Source organism: Artemia franciscana, chromosome 11, assembly GCF_032884065.1.
Source record: "Artemia franciscana chromosome 11, ASM3288406v1, whole genome shotgun sequence".
NCBI classification, from domain to species: Eukaryota; Metazoa; Arthropoda; class Branchiopoda; order Anostraca; family Artemiidae; genus Artemia; species Artemia franciscana.
This window is the reverse complement of record NC_088873.1, coordinates 7,203,738-7,224,302: the sequence shown is the minus strand read 5'-3', so window position 1 is coordinate 7,224,302 and position 20,565 is coordinate 7,203,738. Positions and strand designations below refer to the sequence as shown.

The following is a 20,565-nucleotide window of genomic DNA, read 5'->3' as shown; positions in this document are numbered from 1 at the left end:
TTGCAAAATCAAATCAGAGTGACTAGCATTTTGATTGGGTTAAAATTCGAGAAAACCCATCCATTTTGTAAGGACAACCGCAAATAAAAAAGAAACTGAGTAGGGTTGTTGGGAGTTTTTTTCTTGGAGGGGATATTTCGATAGAGATTGGTCTTTTTTTCTTCTTTTTGTGGTCTTTTTTTGTTAGTTATTTATTATGTTATTTTTTGGTGTGCTTAGAAAATGGTTAATTTTTGCTTCTGTACGCTAACAAAAACGTATGTTTTTCCATCAGTGCAGTAGATGTATAAAGCAAAGAGTTATAATTGTGCTTATTAATAAAGTATCGTATCGTATCAAAATTACTGCTGTGAGATAGCTGCGATGCAACCATTAGGTCTCTTTGCCCTTCAGGTGAAAGGAACTGTCGCCTTTTAAAGTCCCGTGTTTCACCATTTGCTTTTCTCGGCATACAATCCTGCTTCAGGCAAAAAATAAACAAAGTTGGCAGACGATAATCATTTTAACTCAGAAGGTAAACCCAGACAATGTACCAACATTACCTTGATATAATTTATGCAACTATGATGGGTTCAGTCTAGATACCAACAGGTGAGGTTAATTAAATTTTACTAATGCGACGCATAACCAGTACTTAATACAAAGTGTTTTACAGTCGCAATAGCGCAACAAGACTGTTATCCCGGAATAAGTTCAAAACATAAATGTAAAGTAATCATTTGATGAATAACAAACAAAAACATTTAGACGCTATTAGTACACCAAGTTTAAAAAGTTCATGCAGCATACCGACCAGGGTTACCAACTGCCAACGTCTAAAAAGAGTGGAAATCGAGGCCAAAAAAGAGTGCAAGTCAAAAAATTTGCGTATCCCCTCTTCTGTGCCCCCTCTGAGGTAAAAGAGAGTGCATTTCACATGAAAAAAGTGCAAGTTGACAACACTGTTCCTTGGGTTAAATGCACTTTTGACGGATATGTTAACTACTGACGTTTAAAGCAAATGAAATATCCCCAAAAAGAGTAATTTTCACTCTTCCGCATCCCCTCTGAGGTAAAAAAAGCGTATTTCACACGAAAAGTGCGCAAGTTGGCAACCCTGGTGCTGACTCTACGAGTCTCCCTGGGAAACACAAGTATTCCAGCCAGAGTATATAAAGTAATTTCAAGTAAACTGAAATTTGTAAACTCGATTGATTTGCACCGAGGCGTTGATACAACAGAAGACTAGAATCGAAAATCGTATATTTTCATCTACTCCATCCTCGACTCCTCAGTCCCCACACTAATGTCTCGAATATTATTTACTCGAGCCGCACATTTATTTGAGGGCGATACTCCTGGAACTGAATTCTTAGGGCAAATACCCCGTATTTTTTGCTCCCCATGTGTTTTTTCTGGTGATATCATGGAAGTTTTTTACCACGTCAGAACGTCAACAAATTCGGTCTGTCCTTTTCAAATTTTGTAAGTATTTTCTTCGTGCTCCTATTCGGTCTCGTAAAAGACTTTTTTTTAGATATGTGATAAGATGGATGCTTTAGAAGGCAGATTCGGACAGCGATCTGAATCAGTCGTGGATTTTCCATTGGGGTGTATATCATTGCAAGTGTATTTTTTTGCGTTTGCAGAGAGGGTTCAAATAAATTATTATTATTACACCCTTTATCCTTCGGCCCATTATTTAATATTAAAATGAAAAATATTAAGAATATGAAATACATGCAGTTTCCCTACGCTCGTAGTTACAATCATTAATAAATAAAATAAATTTTCTGCTTAAAACAAGCCAACTACAAGAAGGTTAACCAAGACAGAGATGGCGCACCTGCTGGCAAAGGTATACTGGACTTAATCTTCACGACCATATCCTTTTACCCAGAAGCCGGATGTTGTATCTGTACCCGTGCTTATAGGCCTTTCCAACAGGCTAATCATCGGCTGTCGAAGCAGTGTTTCCACTAATACCGGTTTTGTTAGAGATTTATCTCCTCTACATCTCTAACAAACCGGGATACATCAGGAGATGTATCCCAATTCATCTCCTGACTAAAAAGAAGACCCCGAAACTACCGAAAATCTACAGAAAACACTAAATACCAGTAGAATATAATTTTGTGATCATTTTAACATTTTAAGGACGTTTTTAAGTTAAGCCAGACAAAATTGATCGACGAAATCCAGCTTTTCTTTCTGAAGTTGGATCTGGCTTCAGTAGATCTGCTCTCTGAAAGTTTAGAATGCGGTACTTTATTCGCGAATTACTTGGAACATCTTCAAAAACATAATTCAAAATCAAAACCAGTCCTGCTGTGACTTCTGTGGAGCTCTGAGAGCCTTCTACCGATATTCTACTGAAAATCGCCTGTTTTTTCGATTGTCTGAAAAGAATAATGGATACGCTGCACCACAGCTGTATACGACCTTATGCCTTTTAGGGTGCAATCCTTAAATTGTTATCTGTCATTTACGAAAGGTAATTTTCTGATATAAAAAAAGATGCACGAATTGGCTTTTTTTTTCCCAGTCAAGTGATACGGTCAAGTTTTAGGGGGAAACACGAATTTCTTTTTCCTACGAAAAACTGAAATTCTTAGAGATAGTGTAGAAATAAATAGCTTAAATGTAAAGTGTATTTCATCCAACTTCTCTCATTAAAAGACCATACTGGGGGGGGGGTTATTACCTTGGACATAATTTAGATTTTTATAAAGTTCCTACCGAAATTTCGATTTGTTATCCCTACAAAAACCTGAAACAGCAAGATCCTCTTTCACAACCATTCTAGACAAACTAAACTAGAAATCCATGAAAAACTGCCAAAATTCCAATGGCAGAAAAAAACAAGCAAAAAAAATATTTGGGCTTGATACAATGTATCACATAACGGAATTGGCCTTTCCATTTTTTTCTTCATAGCAAAAAAAAGTCTCCGATTACATTGTAGAAATTCGTAGTAAGTCCAACGTCTTGGCATAGCAACCAAATAAAAACAGAAATCCATTAACAAATGTCGACAAAAAACATGACGGATGACCGTCTTGTCTCTATTCCGCAATTTTGGATCTAACTAAAGAAAAGAAACACAGAAAAATTTACTAAGAAACAAACGGATATAGGCACTAGCGTACAGTAAAAAATCTCTAGCAGGGGGAAGAGGGCAAAAGAAAGGGTCAATCCATTAAAACAGACTTGTTTAGACCCAAATATACAGGCTTTCGGAGAGTTTCCATGCGTTTTTATTGAATTTTGTTGTAGTGATCTTTCAAAGGAACTCGGGATGAAATTTCCCATCCTCTCTGTGCCCTTAAGAATTATTTTGTTAGCCCTGGTACCTATAGTACACAAAGGAGATACGGAGGGGATTCTTGAATGAATATAAAAATTCACGGCTAAAATGAATATTTTATGTTTTTGAGCCCCCACCCCTTTGAAAGATCCTCTAATCTACCGCACCTTCTAATATTCAGATCTGTGGGGAATAATGGGAGGGATAGCTAAATTCTTCGCCACGTGGTGTAAAGCTTGGAATGCCACTTATTCAGCCACGTGTACAACACTTCTGCCATATCATGCTCGTTCGAGTCACACCAAGCATCGTAAACTAAGCGCCACACATGGCACACTTCGGTAATGCGTGATATGTGCCATCTGGTGTACACAATTTTTGCCAGAGGACAACAACTGGCACCAGTGATTTTGTGTAAAGTTATAGATGCTTCTAAAATTGCACTAAATTACGGTGTGCGGTCTAAATGATTTTGATGATGTCTATAAAGCCTCACCAATTTCTCATGCAGTTTCTACTTAATCCAGTTTCATTAAGTCAGTACATGAGAAAATACAGTTTGGAGGAATTTCTTCTGGAAAAATCATTTTAAGGTTAATAAAAAAAAAGAAAAAAATGCGCAAAATACTTTTTTTTTAAGTAAAACATTCAATTACTGTAGACCTGCCGCCACCGATGATTTGACATTGCATTTTCCCGGCTTTTCCTTTTTTTTGATAAATTACAAAACTTCAGTGACTTTTAATCAAATTTGCCGAAGTAGCAAGTATCATAGCAGTTGTATATTGACCAAGTAACCAACAAACAGATGCAAATATTGTATCACACTTAGAGAAATATTTAGCCTATTATAAGATACGTCTCCTACAACTAAACTGAGACAAATTTAAACTGACGACAAAAGAAATGGGAAGCCCACAATTCTCCCAATTGGAAATTCTTTCACATGGAATAAGTGAGAGCTGACGCAAGGGTTAGGCTACCACCAAGGCATTTCTTGGTGTCAGATAATGTTTTGTGGTTAACGGCAACTTTTTGCATTAATAACTTTTAATATGATTTTTTTAGAAATATGTTGGTGACAAGAGAAAATTTATCTCATTGTTGCTGATGCCAATTTTTAACTGCAAAATATTAGGTGTTCAATTATCTGAAAGTAACACTCTTTATTGTCGGTTAAGATATACTTTTTTTGCCAAATGGGATATAATTCGAAATTCTGGATTTTAAGCAGTTTTTGGTTTTCTTTAGCGTAAACGAAATGTTTCCTAATTTATTCTCGAGATATCCGCGCAAAGTTTGAACTTTCTTCATCTTCAATATATTAAAGGAATATAAATAATTTCTGAGACCACACTAGCTAAGCATAACAAAACGAGAAACAAGAATCCAAAGAGAAGAGTCACTTTCTTAAGTAACTGTAAAAAGGCCACACACCAAAAGTTAAAATTAGAGAGTCACTTGCTAAGCATAACAAAACAAGAAACAGGAATCCACTAAAAAAGGCCACACACCAAAAGTTAAAATTAGAGAGTCACTAGCTAAGCATAACAAAACGAGAAACAAGAATCCAAAGAGAAGAGTCACTTTCTTAAGTAACTGTAAAGAGGCCACACACCAAAAGTTAAAATTAGAGAGTCACTTGCTAAGCATAACAAAACAAAAAATAAGAATCCAAGGAGAAGAGTCACTTTCTTAAGTAACTGTAAAAAGGCCACACACCAAAAGTTAAAATTAGAGTCACTTTCTCAAGTACTGGTAATAAGTTAAGAAAGAAGAAATACCTACAGATTCTGCGCTTTTTTGCTGGTCACCCACAGTTAGTCAGTGCATCTTAATTATAGCTAACTCCTCTTAAACTGCTACAGCCTAAAAGGCTACCAAAGAGAGAACATCCAGTTTTAAAACAATACCACATAGGACAACAAAAGTTTTTAGTTTTTTTTTCGGTGGGGGGGAGCTACGCAATTTTTCAGCATTTTATTATTGTCAGTAGTAACAACCCTCTCTTTACCCTATAGTTACTCATAATTTGCCCACAGTGACACATAAATAGAGATAAATATAGAGCTTGATTTTATTGTCCCTTACCCTTTGAACACATTCTCTTTTACTTTAGCAAGTACAATCGAATTGATTATTCGGAAGCTATCGATCTAATGCCCAGGATGCTTTATAGTCACATTTGTAGATAAAATTACGCACAACTACGGTACCAATTATGTATGCCGTTCAAAATTTCTCGAGTTGAACATTCTTCAAACTTTAAGCAAAAAATTTCTATGAAGAGTCAAAAGTTAAGGCATATCTTTTGAGACTAGAAAAAATGGAAATAGAACCGTACTTTTTTTTTGTTATCTGTAACAGGAATTTGAAAAAAGGCTAGAAGAAGTGGTAGTACTTGTGTCTTATAACCATTACACTAAAGATCTTTTATCGCGAACATGAGACAATAACCGGTTTTCATGGTCCTTATACCGGATAATATTAGCTTCGAATGGGTGAGAAACTCCATTGTAGCTATATTTTAATTATTTTTTTTTTGGTATTTTGGTTAGCTTAGATTAGTTTAGGTTTCGTATTTAATATAATGTGGTCTGGGCGCCCCCTCCCATAATTCTTTGTTGTAGTTTTCATAATTTTCTTGATAAAGTATTATATTTTCATCATATTTTATTTTATTTTGTTAGTATTAACCAAACTTCACTTCTCGACATAACTTGAGTGTGGTGGCCATAAGACACAAGTACCGAAGCGATATTAGTAAAGAGTAGTTAGAAACAAACTAGTGTTGGTACAATCTTGTCAAACCAATTTCTTGTCTGCCTCAAAGAATATGTGAAGTTTACAAGGTTGGAAACTGGCTCTAGTGTCCGAAAGAAAAAACCACCAGTGTCACCTAGCGTTTAGCTTCCCCCCCCCTCATTTGGCCTATTTTAAACTATGGCATATTTATTATTCTCAGGTACTTAAAATGCAGAAGGGTGTAAAGAAAGCAGAATTCTATTGCCAGTGGGCTTTATCACCAGTAGGCTGAGTTTGATCCGTATGAACCAAATGGTGATTGATTTAAAAAAGACACAAGAGATTTCTGCTTTAATATTATAACATTGCAGATAAATTGTATCAATTATCCAATTTTCTGCTATTAAATGAGGTCACCAAACAGTACACTGTCAGTGGGGCTAGTAGTTTTTAATCCCGATCTTTCCACGTTAAATTGCTAATGATCCAGGTCTTTTCCGATGTTTTTGGTCCGCCTTACATTTAAACGCACACGCATGTTCTGGTTCATCTTAAATGAATCTAATTCATTGAAATACAGTTTTTCAAAACGATCATTAACGAGTATAAGCATTTTCACCTTTTTTCTTTTTTATTTCGCACCCAATGGTTTAATATCCTGTCTAACATTTCGCCCTGTCTCACAAGAAGGATTTTCCTTCAATCAAAATTTTCAAAACTCATTTCCAAAGTCTAAATTCATTTCCCACCATTTCCACCACGAAGATGGAAAACATTATTCAATCAGTAAACTAATAACAGTAGACCTGCGTCAATGATTTGAAAATTCGCAAATCGGGGACATGCCACGGCGACTCAGACGAATGGAAAGGGAGATCAAACTGTCTCCTAGAATAGGTCGTCATCGAAAATCGTATCTTTGGAAATTTCAAGAGAAATCGATTCAGTCTGGCCTTGAGGTAGACGACTGCTAAATTCTATGGAGAACTACACGAGCGAACCTTATTCAAGCTAGTTTCTAACCACGATTACTAAACGACCTATTCCCCGCTCTGTGAGATTGTTTGCTTTTGATGAGGGAGAAAATTAACGGGGCTAACGGATTATTTACTAGGTCGTCATCAAAAATCGTATCATAGGAGGTTTCACAGGAAATCGATTTTGTTTAACCTTGAGACAGTTGCAAAATTTATATAGCAGAAAACTACACAAGCGATTTATTCAAACTAGTTTCTAACCATGACTCTCGGATGAACATGTTTCCCACCCCATTATAGGAATATTCTTCCCCTTTCTGTCACCTGCACATGGCTTAACCAGAAAGAAATTATATTGAAAATATATCACATCAAATTTAGAAATATACATTATAGCAACCAAGAATTATTATTTGCAAAACTAAGCTGATTAAAGCAAATAGATGCTCTTAGTATACGGGTTATTCACTGTCTTCTTACAAGTGTACACAACTTTATATCTCTGACTTTTCTTCCGGGCCTAATCTCAATTTCTCCCATCGTGATTCCTAGTCAGAGCGGTCCGTACAGTATACCTTCATACTCCTCCCAAACCACTTTTCACGGTTCCTCTCATAATTGCAATATTTCTGAGATAATTTACCTATTTTTGTATTCTTTTTCAATCTCCCCTCACCCCAAACTCCAGCGTACGCGCTTGCCCCAAGCCTCAGGCGTACATGATAGCAACAAAAATCGTAACAGTTGTTGAAAGGCTTTTCGAACAGGCACAGAGGTAGAATAAGAATAAAGACAGAAAGATTTGTCTGTGGACTCACTCCTCCAGGTCTTGCGTGACCTAAAATGCCTTTTTTGGGAAATTCAAATCTTGCATCCTAGAAAAATCTTGTGACATTACCACCCATAAAATATTTGCTGTGTCCATTCATGATGTTTCTGACCACAGGCATGTAAGCAAAAACTTATTTGTAAGAGTAACTTAACTTAATTACTTAACTTAAATTCTATTCGGCCTTTGTAGATCTACTAAAATATCCTCTATTCTCACTGAACAATGAAGGTATCGACGGTATTCGGCTTCGTATGGCGCCTAAATGGAGGAGTTGGCGGAGATCCTGACCATGGAAGTTGTCAAACCAACTCTTAAGAGGTCGGTCTCGAGGTCGTGTGCAATGTACTCGTCCTTCAAAGGTGTTTTTGTAGTTTACTCGATGCCATTCGTTCGATATAAGCCAGTGAAGTTATCGGCTTCTGATTTGGTCCATGATCGTATGTTAGCAGAGGAGGAATTTGAAAGGTCTTCCTTGGAGACTTGGTCAATGTAGGTGATCCTGACAAGGACTGACTAAGCTTCACCTTCATACATAGGAATAGGGATTATGGGGAATTAAAATAGAACCTTCAATAACTTTAACAGTGATTTACTTTTCCATACTGGCGATAGGTTCTTAACGTTACTGCTTGCCAAACCAAGTCTGGGCTTAATCGATTTTGATCAATCGTTATTCGAGGTTTAAGAGACTACCGATTGTACCCAAAAAAGTTCAGTTGTTCCCCTTTTATGTTTATCTGCACGGCACAGGATACAGTCTCTAGAAACACGCAAGACATTCGTTTTGTCAGTGTTAATGACCATCCCATAGGCTTTGGTTGCTGACACTAGCTCAGTTGCGTCTTGGTTGTGTCTTGTGCTTGGAGGAAATGTTCATGACCGTTTATTTTATCAATGTCGTCAACACAATCTAGATTTTCCATATGCTCACCTCCAATGGAAGCCCCGTCTACGATTTTAGCAAGTGATAAAACTGTATTGAGAAAATGCTGAACAAAAGGGGAGATAGGAGGCAGCTTTGGAGAACAAATACTGACCTCAGAAACTTTCCGTCAGTCTCGGGTATCAGGAGTCAATCTGCCTCTGACTATTTTTTGCGTTTGACACCAGTATGCATGCAGGAGGTGAGGGCCCCAGCCATCCTCAAATATAATATAATATATTAATAATATCATATATTATAAGATATTTTATGTATTATATTATTATATATTATATTATATTGTTGTTACATATTATTATATATAATATTATTATGTTAACATAATATATTAATATATAAAATTAATACATTAATTATGTTTATATTAATTTTATCATATTCATATTTATATTTTCTATATTTTCTCTTATATTCCGCCTATTTTCGATGTTATTGTCGGTTCGTCACCCTCTCCATAAGAACTGAGTATAGACGTATCCCCCCCGGCGTATAAACATATTCAACAAAACTACTGATCATCGATTTTTTTTTATTAAATAATCAAATCTTGTCCAACATTTTACTCCAAATCTAATATTTGAATTCTCAAGCAGAAAACTGAAAAAGCGGGACGCTACCAACTAATGTACAAGTATTGGTAAATAAATTCCAGGGGGAACATGGGTGGGAATTATCCAGGGTGAAATTTTACGGGGGGGGGGATACGCCGGCAACCAAAAAAAAATACTTCCCAAGTCTTTAATTGGAAGTGCACCAGAACAATGGTGTAATTAAAAAAAAAGAATAACAAGTAAAAAAAATCTCTTTTTTTAATAACTATGAAAGGTATAGTTATAATTTAGTTAAAAAATAGTTACAATTTAGGAAGTGCTTTTTTTTAGAAGTGCACCCTATTAGATTTACACTTTTCCCAGTATTACAGAACCAATCAGACATTCATTTGAAGTTGGTACGATTTATAACTACATAATTATCAAAGATGCGCACTTCACAAAGGAAGTGTAAATTTCTAGTTGGTTGCAATTAAAAGATTCCGCCTGCACCGATTGCAGAAAATTTACCAGAAAGACCCACTAATTACCACAAAAAAGATGCCGCTACCACTAAACCAAACTTATGTCACGCAAAGGTTTTTGTCCTTAGCCCATAAACACTATGGCATTATATAAAGCATATGTTTTTATCAAATATTCGTTGCGCAAACTACCACTTTGTAGAACAGTTTAATCTTTTTTGTACTCTCTTTTCCGGGTTTCAATAAGTTCCTTAGGCGCTCAAAATATAGATGGACGCAGCAAGATTTGAGAGATAATAACAAGTTTCTGCAGAACGGAGGGGTCGTCCCCAGCCGAAGTAATGAGTTAGACCACTTTTTACCCTTGCCCATAGACGCCAGCATATTTTTCCAGTTGGGAGAGGGGATCCCACAGCCAATTTCTCATGAGGGGGAAGGACTGCATATTTTAATGTGTTAGTTTTCTGAATATTGCGATATTATGCACTATTTTGCAAATTTTTGGCCTTCGAAGGGGTGGTCAAAGTCGAATCCTCTAGTTCTGTCCCTTGAGAACAATCTTCATCCTGTTTGGGATTATTTTGTAGACTAATATAGTAGATCACTTAAAGCAATAAATTAAAATCAGATTTTATCAAAAAGTTTCCTAAACAAAGTAAGGAACGGTATTTAAGCCTATTGCGAGCACAAATGAAGTCGCACGGTATAATGAGTCAAACATAAAACACTAAAATTGCTATGGATGAATATATGAAACCTAAAACGAGCAGAAATTCAAACGAAGAGCCAAGTCAAACTAATAGTAGATCCAAGCACCTTTACGAAACAGTGAGAAGGGGCGTAAGCCTCTGAAAATCATAACGTCTCATTGGCCTACGGTGCTTGCCGTATAAGTTTGAAGCTGATCAGAAGAAAAGCCTACATACCTCTATGCTGAAAATTTGGTGGGGAGGAAGGGCTATTGAAGGGGCGAAAGGCCAACTTTGTACCTTCAATCATATACATGCCTACCTTTCAGCTAAAAGTTAACGACGCGGGGGAGTGATGGCTGAGGGATAACAGGCCCATTTTAGTCCTCCAATCCAACTGGTCTGAGGTTCTAGCATGATTCCAATTCAACCAAACAGTAAAATGTATACTTATGTGCTAAATTCAGGTGGTGGGGTACAGGGCTGGGGGTGTTGGAGAAGTGGTTATCCAATCATACGCATAGAAATTTCTCCGCTATGTGGCCCTAAAAAAGGTGGAAGATGCCCATATGTCTGCTCAAAAGTTGGCGGTGGGAGGGGACGGAGATAATGAAGAGGGCATCGGCACAATTTTATCTTGAATGATGCAGACTTAAATCATTCTAGGTTTCCAATTTTCTTGGACCATTCCGAGTGAAATGAATATCTTAAAAGTACGATTGAATATCAAGGGGGACTTGGGAGTACCCGAAGTCAAACAAGGCAGAAGAGGAAGGCTGATTGTTATTCGATCACATTTTACCATCCAAAAGGTCCGAAAGCGCAATCTAGTGCATTAGGTTTTCAGCTCGAATTTCAAGTCTCCATATATTTTGACATGTTTTCCACAATTTTCTTATAGGACAGGGCTGTTTAGACCGAAAATAGTCCTCCAATCTTCCTCCTCATGTGCATAGGTGTGTCTAGTCCTTACAATGGTAAAGGTGTGGAATCTGTGGGATCAATAATGGAAAGATTCTTCCTTTTGCGTAGAGGTATAGTTAAAGACATAACTCTATATAGGGGACAGTAGGAAGGGGCGTCGTTTGGAGGAGGGCAAGGGAGGGCAGCCCCCCAATAGTTTAAAAAAATATTATACAGCCAATGCCCCTTGACTATCCGGATATGAGCCTCTCTCCCCACTCCCCCCATGAAAATACTGAAGATTCACCCCTGACAGTAGAAACTCCCAACATTAGTCCAAAGAAACCCCTGAAAAAGTTTGAACATAAACATTTATTTTGCTGGCCTTTATCCCCCCCCCATCAAGAAAACTCCTGAAACACCTTTGATTTGGACCTGTGTGCAGCTATAGTTGTAGACATGATAATTTATGCTGTACTATTTTGCAATGTATTAAGATGCAGCTGCAGCCGGTTATACATACGACTATAGATCAAATATATTTTTTACTTGTCAACTTGGTACTAATTTAATCCCTTGGCAATAACTGACTCAAGTTGACTACAAATCTTTTAAAACTTTTTGCTATTATTTAATAATTTCAGTTCATTTATATTCTAATCGTTATGTCAGACAGGATAATCAGTATTGTGTCAGTTTTCGTCATGGATTGCTGCTTCTTTCGGCCAAATGTCTAGACATGCTTCCATGGCAAAACTCGCTTACACCGGATTTAACATTAGTATAGAACTGGCGAATCACATCATTGCTCTACACTCACGGTAGCGACAGATTTAACAAAAGAATTTTCAAGCGTGTGATACGGTTTTTTCAGTCATTGCGTGGTTATTTCAATAGGGGGGGGGGGGTATTATTCAGACAAGCACGCAGGAATTCCAGTACAATTGGCAAATCCCTTTACTGATCTGCACTCACTGTAGAGACAGATTTTTCAAAAGAAATAAGAGCATATGTATTTTGTTTCATGAGATAAGGGGCTCTTATGCAGGTACGAACTCGATAATTTATTTCCACAGGGTTTGTTCAATAAAGCCCCCAAACATGGAAAATTATTCATAAGTAGGTAAGAAAATTTGGTGGCAGGGAACCGTGCAAGATCAAGATATTAAGGGGGGTTCAGACCAAATGTACCTTCTTCCCCCACATACACGTCAACCCTAATTCTCTAAAATAGTCCTAATGACTATGATCAAACATTCCCCCCAATCGAAGGAATCTAAACAAGATTCAAAGGAAAAGTTGGTAGCCCCAGAATCATAATTTCCAATAACATTACTGCCAATAATGTCAATTACATTACTGCTCCTTACTTAGCATACCTCTTCGTTCATTAATTAAATCGCAGTGAATGTAAACAGCAAAAAAGGTGAGAAGACAACGAGGTGGCCACAGGGGATGTGCCCCCCACAATGTCAAAAACTTTAAAATTCGAACCCTAACACCATATAATTCACCTATTTTTTCAAGTTGTCATTCCCCCCCAAAAAAAGGTATCCTGCATGTGGCCGCCCCAAAAGAATACCTTGAGGAGATACAATGGTTGTAAATACGAAAATAGCCAAGACTGGAGGCCAGACTTCGTTATTCCATTTGCTTAAAATCAAACATTTCGTGGTAGCGAACTGTAGTAAGGAGCGACCCGGCTCAATAGTAACCAAAACTCTAAAAAACGGAATTTTGATACCCATAGCTACATCAAAAGAATCATATTGTACTGCTGATTTTAAATATATAAGTTTAATCAAGTTTAGTCTTACTCATCAAAAGTTACGAGCCTGAGAAAATTTGCCTCATTTTAGAGAGTAGGGGGAAAACAGCCCCTAACAGTCATAGAATCTTAACGAAAATCACACCATCAGATTCAGCGTATGAGAGAACCCTAATGTAGAAGCTTCAAGCTCCTATCTGCAAAAATGTAGAATTTCGTGTTTTTTGCCAGAAGACAGATCACGGATGCGTGTTTATTTATTTTATTTTTTTCTCAGGGATGATCGTATCGATCCAGTGGTCCTAGAATGTTGCGAAAGGGCTTATTCTCACGGAAATTAAAAGTTCTAGTTCCCTTTTTAAGTGGCCAAAAAATTGGAGGGCACCTAGGCCACCTTCAACGCTAATTATTTTCCCAAAGTCACCGAATCAAAATTCTGGGATAGCCATTTTATTCAGCATAGTCGAAAAACCTTATAACTATGTCTTTGGGGACGACTTAGGCTACTCCCCCACAGTCCCCGTGGGAGGGGCTACAAGTTACACACTTTGAGCAGTGGTTACATATAGTAATGGTTATTGGGAAGTGTAGATACGTTTTCAGGGGGATTTTTTGGTTGGGCGGAAAGGGTTGAGAAGAGGGGGATGTGTTGGGGGAACTTTCTATGGAGGAATTTGTCAAGGGGGAAGAAAATTTCCATGAAGGGAGCGCAGAATTTTCTAGCGTTATTAAAAAAAAACGATGAAAAAATAAATATGAAAAAGTTTTTTCAACTGAAAGTAAGGAGCAGTATTAAAACTTAAAACGAACAGAGATTATTACACATATGAGGGGTTCACCTCCTCGTGATTCCTTGCTCTTTAGGCCTACGCTAAAGTATTTTTAGTAATTTCAACTATTTATTCTAAGTCCTTTGAGATTTAGGGGTCATTCTTAAGGAATTGGGATAAAATTAAAGCTTTAGTGTAAAGAGCGAGGTACTGACGAGGGGGTGAGCCCCCCAATATACGTAATAAAAACATACAAATATAGAAGTTCGTTACGTAAGCTAATTCGTAAGTTACGTATAAAAACGTTCGTAAAAAATTAAAAGTTTCTCAAAATTTCTCAAAGTTTCTGAAAAATTTCTCAAAATCGTCTGATCAAAACTATAAGAAAGCCATTTAGCAAAAAAAAAAAAAAAATAAAAATAAAAAAATGCCAATTTCGCTTTAATTATTCATCTGCGGAGAGCCAAAATCAAAACATGCATTAATTCAAAAACGTTCAAAAATTAAATAAAAAATAAAAAACAAGTTTTTCTTCACTGAAAGTAAGGAGGGACATTAAAACTCAAAATGAACTGGAATTACTTCGTATATGAAAGGGGCAGTTCCCTCCTCAACGCCCCGCTCTTTACGCTAAAGTTTTTTACTGTTTTAAGAAGTAGAGTTGAGAGAAAGGGTCAAACTTTAGCGTAAAGAGCGGGGTGTTGAGGAGAGAACTGCCTCTTTCATATACGAAGTAATTTCTGTTCGTTTTAAGTTTCAATGTCGCTCCTTACTTTCAGTGAAGAAAAACTTGTTCTTTTTACTTAATTTTCCAAAAAAAATCCAATCAGGTTTTGCGTTTTTTATCGTCTCAAATTTCACCTAGCAACAACAGATAAATGCAAACAATGGGCAAAAAATGTAGAGTTATGTGGGTTCCCTTTCTAACATACGCTTACAGATTATTTTAACTAGCTCACAAAAATGTCACAAGTAATATCACAAAAATAAACCGTGAAATTAAAGCACACTCTTTAACAAAGATGAGAAAGATAAATCTTTCTTTTTACCTTTACTTGAAACAGACCCCCTGTTATTGACGGAATTAATTCTTAAAAAAAAAACAAAAAGCTGCCAACAAATACGGAAATCTTTACTGGCCCATTCCGGCTATTTAGGCGTAACAACTAACTTGCCCAAATTTTTGTGCGCGCACCTACGCTTATCAGTTTTTTAATAGCAATTGTTTAAATCATTAAAGTCTTAGGCTTAATTTGCTTCATCTGTTTTTATTTAAAATGCAAAAATTAATTTGTGACTACTACACCACAACCTTGTCTTAAAAACTCGGGAAACGTGCCAATTCCATTGCAGTCGCCTGATTGTCTGCTGTGTTGAAACATTTTTATTGTCAAGAGAAAAATATGTGCATGTCATATTGTGTTTTTCCGTAAAAAAAAGGATGCAATTTGATAAATTATCGTTAAACTGACCTAGAACATAAGAATTCATTTTTGATTGGTTTTAAGGATTGAAATTTCTAAGAAAATTTTTAGTCAAAAGAATAATTTGAGAGCATTCCAAAACGTGATGCCAGACTGTCGTGGCCGATTTAAACTAATGGTACAGCTGGAGAAGAAATAAAAATAACTTTTACTAAGTATTATTTTAATACTTTACAAGATTTGATAAAGAAAATATAGGTCAACCTATAAAACCCTGAAAAATTAAGAAATTTTTTTTGCGATGCCATATTCCTCATTAAAATGGAAAAAAAATTATCCCACCCGTACCCAAAAATTATTGTGCTATGGTCGGTTAATCATACAGGCGTCATAAAATTTTAATTTTGTCTTCATAAAAGGTTGTGAAAAATTATCAAAGTTCACGTAGTCCAGCTTATGAAAAAGATAAATGATTTAAAAAAACTTGGTAAAAAAAGGAAATTTGATCTGTTAGTCAGGCTTTGGTTTGTCAATCATGTTAGCATTATCCTAACATTTCAATTTCATCCCCGCTTATTTCATGGCCAGCTTATACAACTCTAAAAGAGTTTTTGGACTTTTTTTTTATTTCTGTTTCAATGGTCAGTGAATCGTTTTATGAGTCCTCGCCGAGGCTGGGGGATTGCTCATTCTGATCATATTTCCATTTTGATTCGGCTTTTTTGCTAATATTTACGCCGGGAGGAGGGCGCTTTCCCCTGGGCACCACCAACCTTAAGAATGACTCTGGCTTTGAGAATGGTAATTCAAAACAGTTTATGGAACCCAGTGTAAATTTGTATAATAAGGGGAAAGAAACTGATAAAAATATTCTTATTTTTGTTACATTTTACTTTTTTTTTACTTAAGATCCAGTTGTTTGTAAGGTATTTGTGGACACCCAAAACGTGGCGACAAAAATTTTGATATCAGCAGCACCACTTTCCAACTATTCGTGTGAGCGAGAAAAGAGAAATTAACGAAGTTTGGAAGAAGCCTCTAATCTGGAAATTCATAAGAAATTTGAAAAAAAAACTTCTAAATACCTTGGGAACCAACTAAGAAAGGAGAAAATAGGTCTCAATCGATGGATCTTGATAAGAATGACTGAAAATCTGAGTCTTCCAAAAATACTACAGTAAAATAGAACTACACGGCAGGGCACCAATTCACAAAAATGTAGAGAGGGAATGCTAATAATTTTGTTTTTATTTTCAGTGATAATATTTTTTCCAAAATAAGGAGGGTTGGAGGGGCAATTTCATTGTTTTATTTATTTTTTTCCAATAAAAATACTCAAAAAAGTAATTTTCAAAACCGGGAAGGCAAAAAATTAGGAGTTAATCGGAAGTTATTTGCTCGCCCCAAATTTTTAAAATACCTTATTTCCGTAATTTTCATTAAAAAATATACTTTCTGGTATAATGCCTTTTGCATAAAGCCTTTTCAATTATCAGGGCAGATTTGTTTAAGCACGAATATATAACATCTCAAAACCAATATAATAATAATAATAATTTATTTGTGACCCACTTGAAACAGCGGAGTAGAAAACAAACACACAGAAAAAAAAAGCTTCTGATAACACATTAAATTACTGTAGAAAACATTTTAGAAGACCATGAAAAGGGTTAATAGTAAAATGTATCGAGTCGTATAGTTTCTGGCGTAGCACTTTTAAGTTTATTGAATAAATCTGGAGCCCCGAAAATTGTTACCATATCACTGTTCTTGTACCAGGCAGGAAGATACAGAAAAAATCGGAGGAAACGAAAATAAGATGACTTGAGAACCTTTAAATCCTTTCTTTTTAAAACAGGATAAATCCAGAAAGACATAAAACCGAGTGATGACAAAAGCAAGAATAAATTTGTGAAAGGGGTTTGCGGTTGTATTTCCCCCTGTTCGCAACAATTTTAGAATAACCCACTTGAAGTTTAACCTTAGCATCAGAAACAATTTTATTACGAAAAGAGACTAAATTGTTAGTATGGGTAATGCCCAACCACCTTAAAGAAGTCACGCACGGAATGCTAAATTCAGAACAATTAAGTCTAGAAGATTGGTTAGGAGAAGGACCAAAATGAAGGAATTCACATTTATCAGGGTTAAGGGTTAGACCTACATTCGAGAAAGCAGTAGAGATAGAACGAACAGAATCCGAAAGCGCAGATTTAGTTCTACTAAAACTACAATCCACACCAATTACATAAATAACACCAATATTTACAATACCTTGTACCTTGTACCAATATACAATACCTTTTAGTTATTAGACAAAAGGAGCGTATTTCCAGTACCACATACAAATTATTATTAAAGATGTATTTCTGTCAAATAGGTTTCTCCCTTCGCCTTGTGTCGTTTCATCCTTACCGTTTTATGGTTTATTTTTTGCCATTAATTTAAGAATAAAAAGGAATAGCCGGAGGAATTCAACTCTCCTTTGTCACTTTTGGTTAAGCTATATGCAGTTTGAAATGCAGTATTTTACGGCAAAATTGGTGTCTTGTATTGAAAATTATATATATATATATATATATATATATATATATATATATATATATATATATATATAATAGTTTTCTTTTTAACTGAAAGCAAGGAACAAGCAAAACGAACAGAAATTATTCCGTATATGAAGGGTTACCCCCTCCATAATACCTTGCTCCTCACGCTAAAGCTGCAAACACTTTTAAAAAAGCTTCCTATTCTAATTAAACGGCCCCTGTGCTTCAGTAGTTGTTTTTAAAAAATGGGAAGAACAGTTAAACTTTAGCGTAAAGAGCAAGGTATTGAGGAGGGAGCAACCCCCCTCCTCAATATTTGAGGAGCCTCAGAATTTGGCTCACCGAAGACGAATAATTAAACCGAAATTTGCATGTTAATTTTACTTTATTTTTAGCTAATAAATTAGCTAATTTAGCTCCCCAACCACGCATTGCACCCCGGCCGAGGGCTGAGAATCAGGAGATCGGCACCTGCGCTACGCGAACCCTAATCGGTTTGCATGCGAAAGTTTGCTTGTTTGCTTTAGCTAATAATAACCTTATAATAACCTAAGTTTGATTCTTGTTCAAGCTGTTTAAGAATGGCTCCTGAATCACAAAAGCCGTTTAATTAGAATGATAACCTCCTTTAAAAGTTAAAAAGCTTTAAAAACTTAAAAACGTAAGAGCAATCTATTGAGGAGAGGCAACCCGTCTCATATACGTAATATTTTCTGTTCGTTTAAAGTTCTAATGTTGCTTCTTACTTTCAGTTGAAACAACTTGTTTTTTATGTAATTACTGATTGTTTTTAAATAATGTCGGGAAATCCAGCTCCCCTCCATGGAAAATCCCCTTTCCCTGCGAGAAATTTCTTCATGGAAAGATTCTCCCACGTAACTTAAATTAGTGATATTTACGAAAATAATTTTGTAAGACATAGGCCTAGTAACAAAACGGCCAAAGAGGTTGAAATTATTGTTATGAAAATCAAAGTCACCAGTTGATCAATTTTCAAATGACTGAAATGAATGATAGAAAGATCTTTAAAAAATATACGTAATAATCTATGTTCGTTTTAAGTTTTAATGTTATTCCTTACTTTCAGTTGGAAAAAAACTTATTCTTTTTTATTTAATAACAACCACAAGCCAAAAATGCCCCAAACAAATTAGTGCTTATATCGGCCATTATATAACAAAATTGGAACTTCAGCGTAAAGAGCAAGGTATTGAGGAGGGGGCGAACTTCCTCGTATACATAATATGAGGGCGTACGCTCCCTCGTCAATACCTCGCTCTTAAAGTTCAAATGTTGTTCCAATTCTTTAAGAATGACCCTGAATCACAAAGTTTGTTTAATTAGAATAAATAACTCTTTTGAAATTACTAAAAATACTTTAGCGTCAAGAGCGAGGCATTGACGAGGGGATGAACCCTCTCATAAACGTAATAATTTCTATTCATTTTAAGTTTTAATGTTACCCCTTAGTTTCAGTCGAGAAAACTTGTTTTTTATTTAATTTCAGATTGTTTTTAAAGTAATGCTGGGAAATCCAGCATTATTTTAAAAACATTCTAAATAATCCAGCATTATTTAAAAAAATGGAAATTCTTTTCCCCCATGAAAATTACCTCCGTGGAAAGATCCTCCCACGTAACCCTCTCCCCCAATAGAAAAAATCCCCCTGAAAACGTCTGTATACTCTCCAATAACCAATATTAAAAATGGCTAAAGTTCATAACTTACAGCCCTTCCCCCGGCGACTGTGGGGGGTTAAGTCTACCTCAAAGACATATTTATTAGATTTTTCAACTATGCTGAAAAAATGGCTATCTCCAAATTTTGATCCGTTGACTTTGAAACAAATGAGCGTGGGAAGAGACCTAGCTACCCTTCATTTATTTCTTCACTCAAAAAGAGCACTAGAACTTTTAATTTTCTGTTTGAATGAGTCCTTTCGTGAAATTCTGGGACCACTGGCCCGATACCATCACCCCTGGAAAAAAAAACAAAGAAAAATAAATACACACGCATCCATGATTTTTCTTCTCGCAAAAAGTACAAAATTCCACATTTGTGCAGATAGAAGCTTGAAACCTCTACAGTAGGGTTCTCTGATATGCTGAATGTCCTTTAGGGGTTGTTTCCCCCTTTTTTCGAAAATAAGGCAAATTTTCTTAGGCTCGTAACTTTTGAATGGTAGGACTAAACTTGATAAAACTTATATATTTAAAATCAGCATAAAAATTCAATTCGTTTGATGTGTCTATTGGTACCGACAAATTTTTAGTTTCGATTACTATTGAACCGGGTCGCTCCTTACTAAGAGTTCGTTACCATGAACTATTTGATTGATTGGAATAGTATTTGAAACTGTATTAAAGTTAAATATTTCTATTAGGGCTATGTTATAGTAGCAGTAATAACAACATCAAGCATTACTGCTATTGGAACAGAGGGTTCAGCAACAGAGTCATAATCACAATCACAGATTGTGATTATGATTATAATCATAATCACAGAGTCATAGAACAGAGAGTCATAATCACAATGCTAGTTATCGAGTTAAAATTGGAACAAAATATTCTTTTTTTGAAATAATATGAAAATATTATAATTAAAATATTATTAAAATTATTTAATTAAAATAATATTAAAACATTAATATGAAAACTAAACAGT

General features: G+C 35.8%; 1 protein-coding gene across 1 annotated transcript in view; it reads right to left on the bottom strand.

The window, feature by feature from the left end:
• LOC136032743 (uncharacterized) overlaps window positions 1-20,565 on the bottom strand; it is a 165,307-nt gene that overhangs the window by 68,246 nt on the left and 76,496 nt on the right. The window lies entirely within an intron of this gene.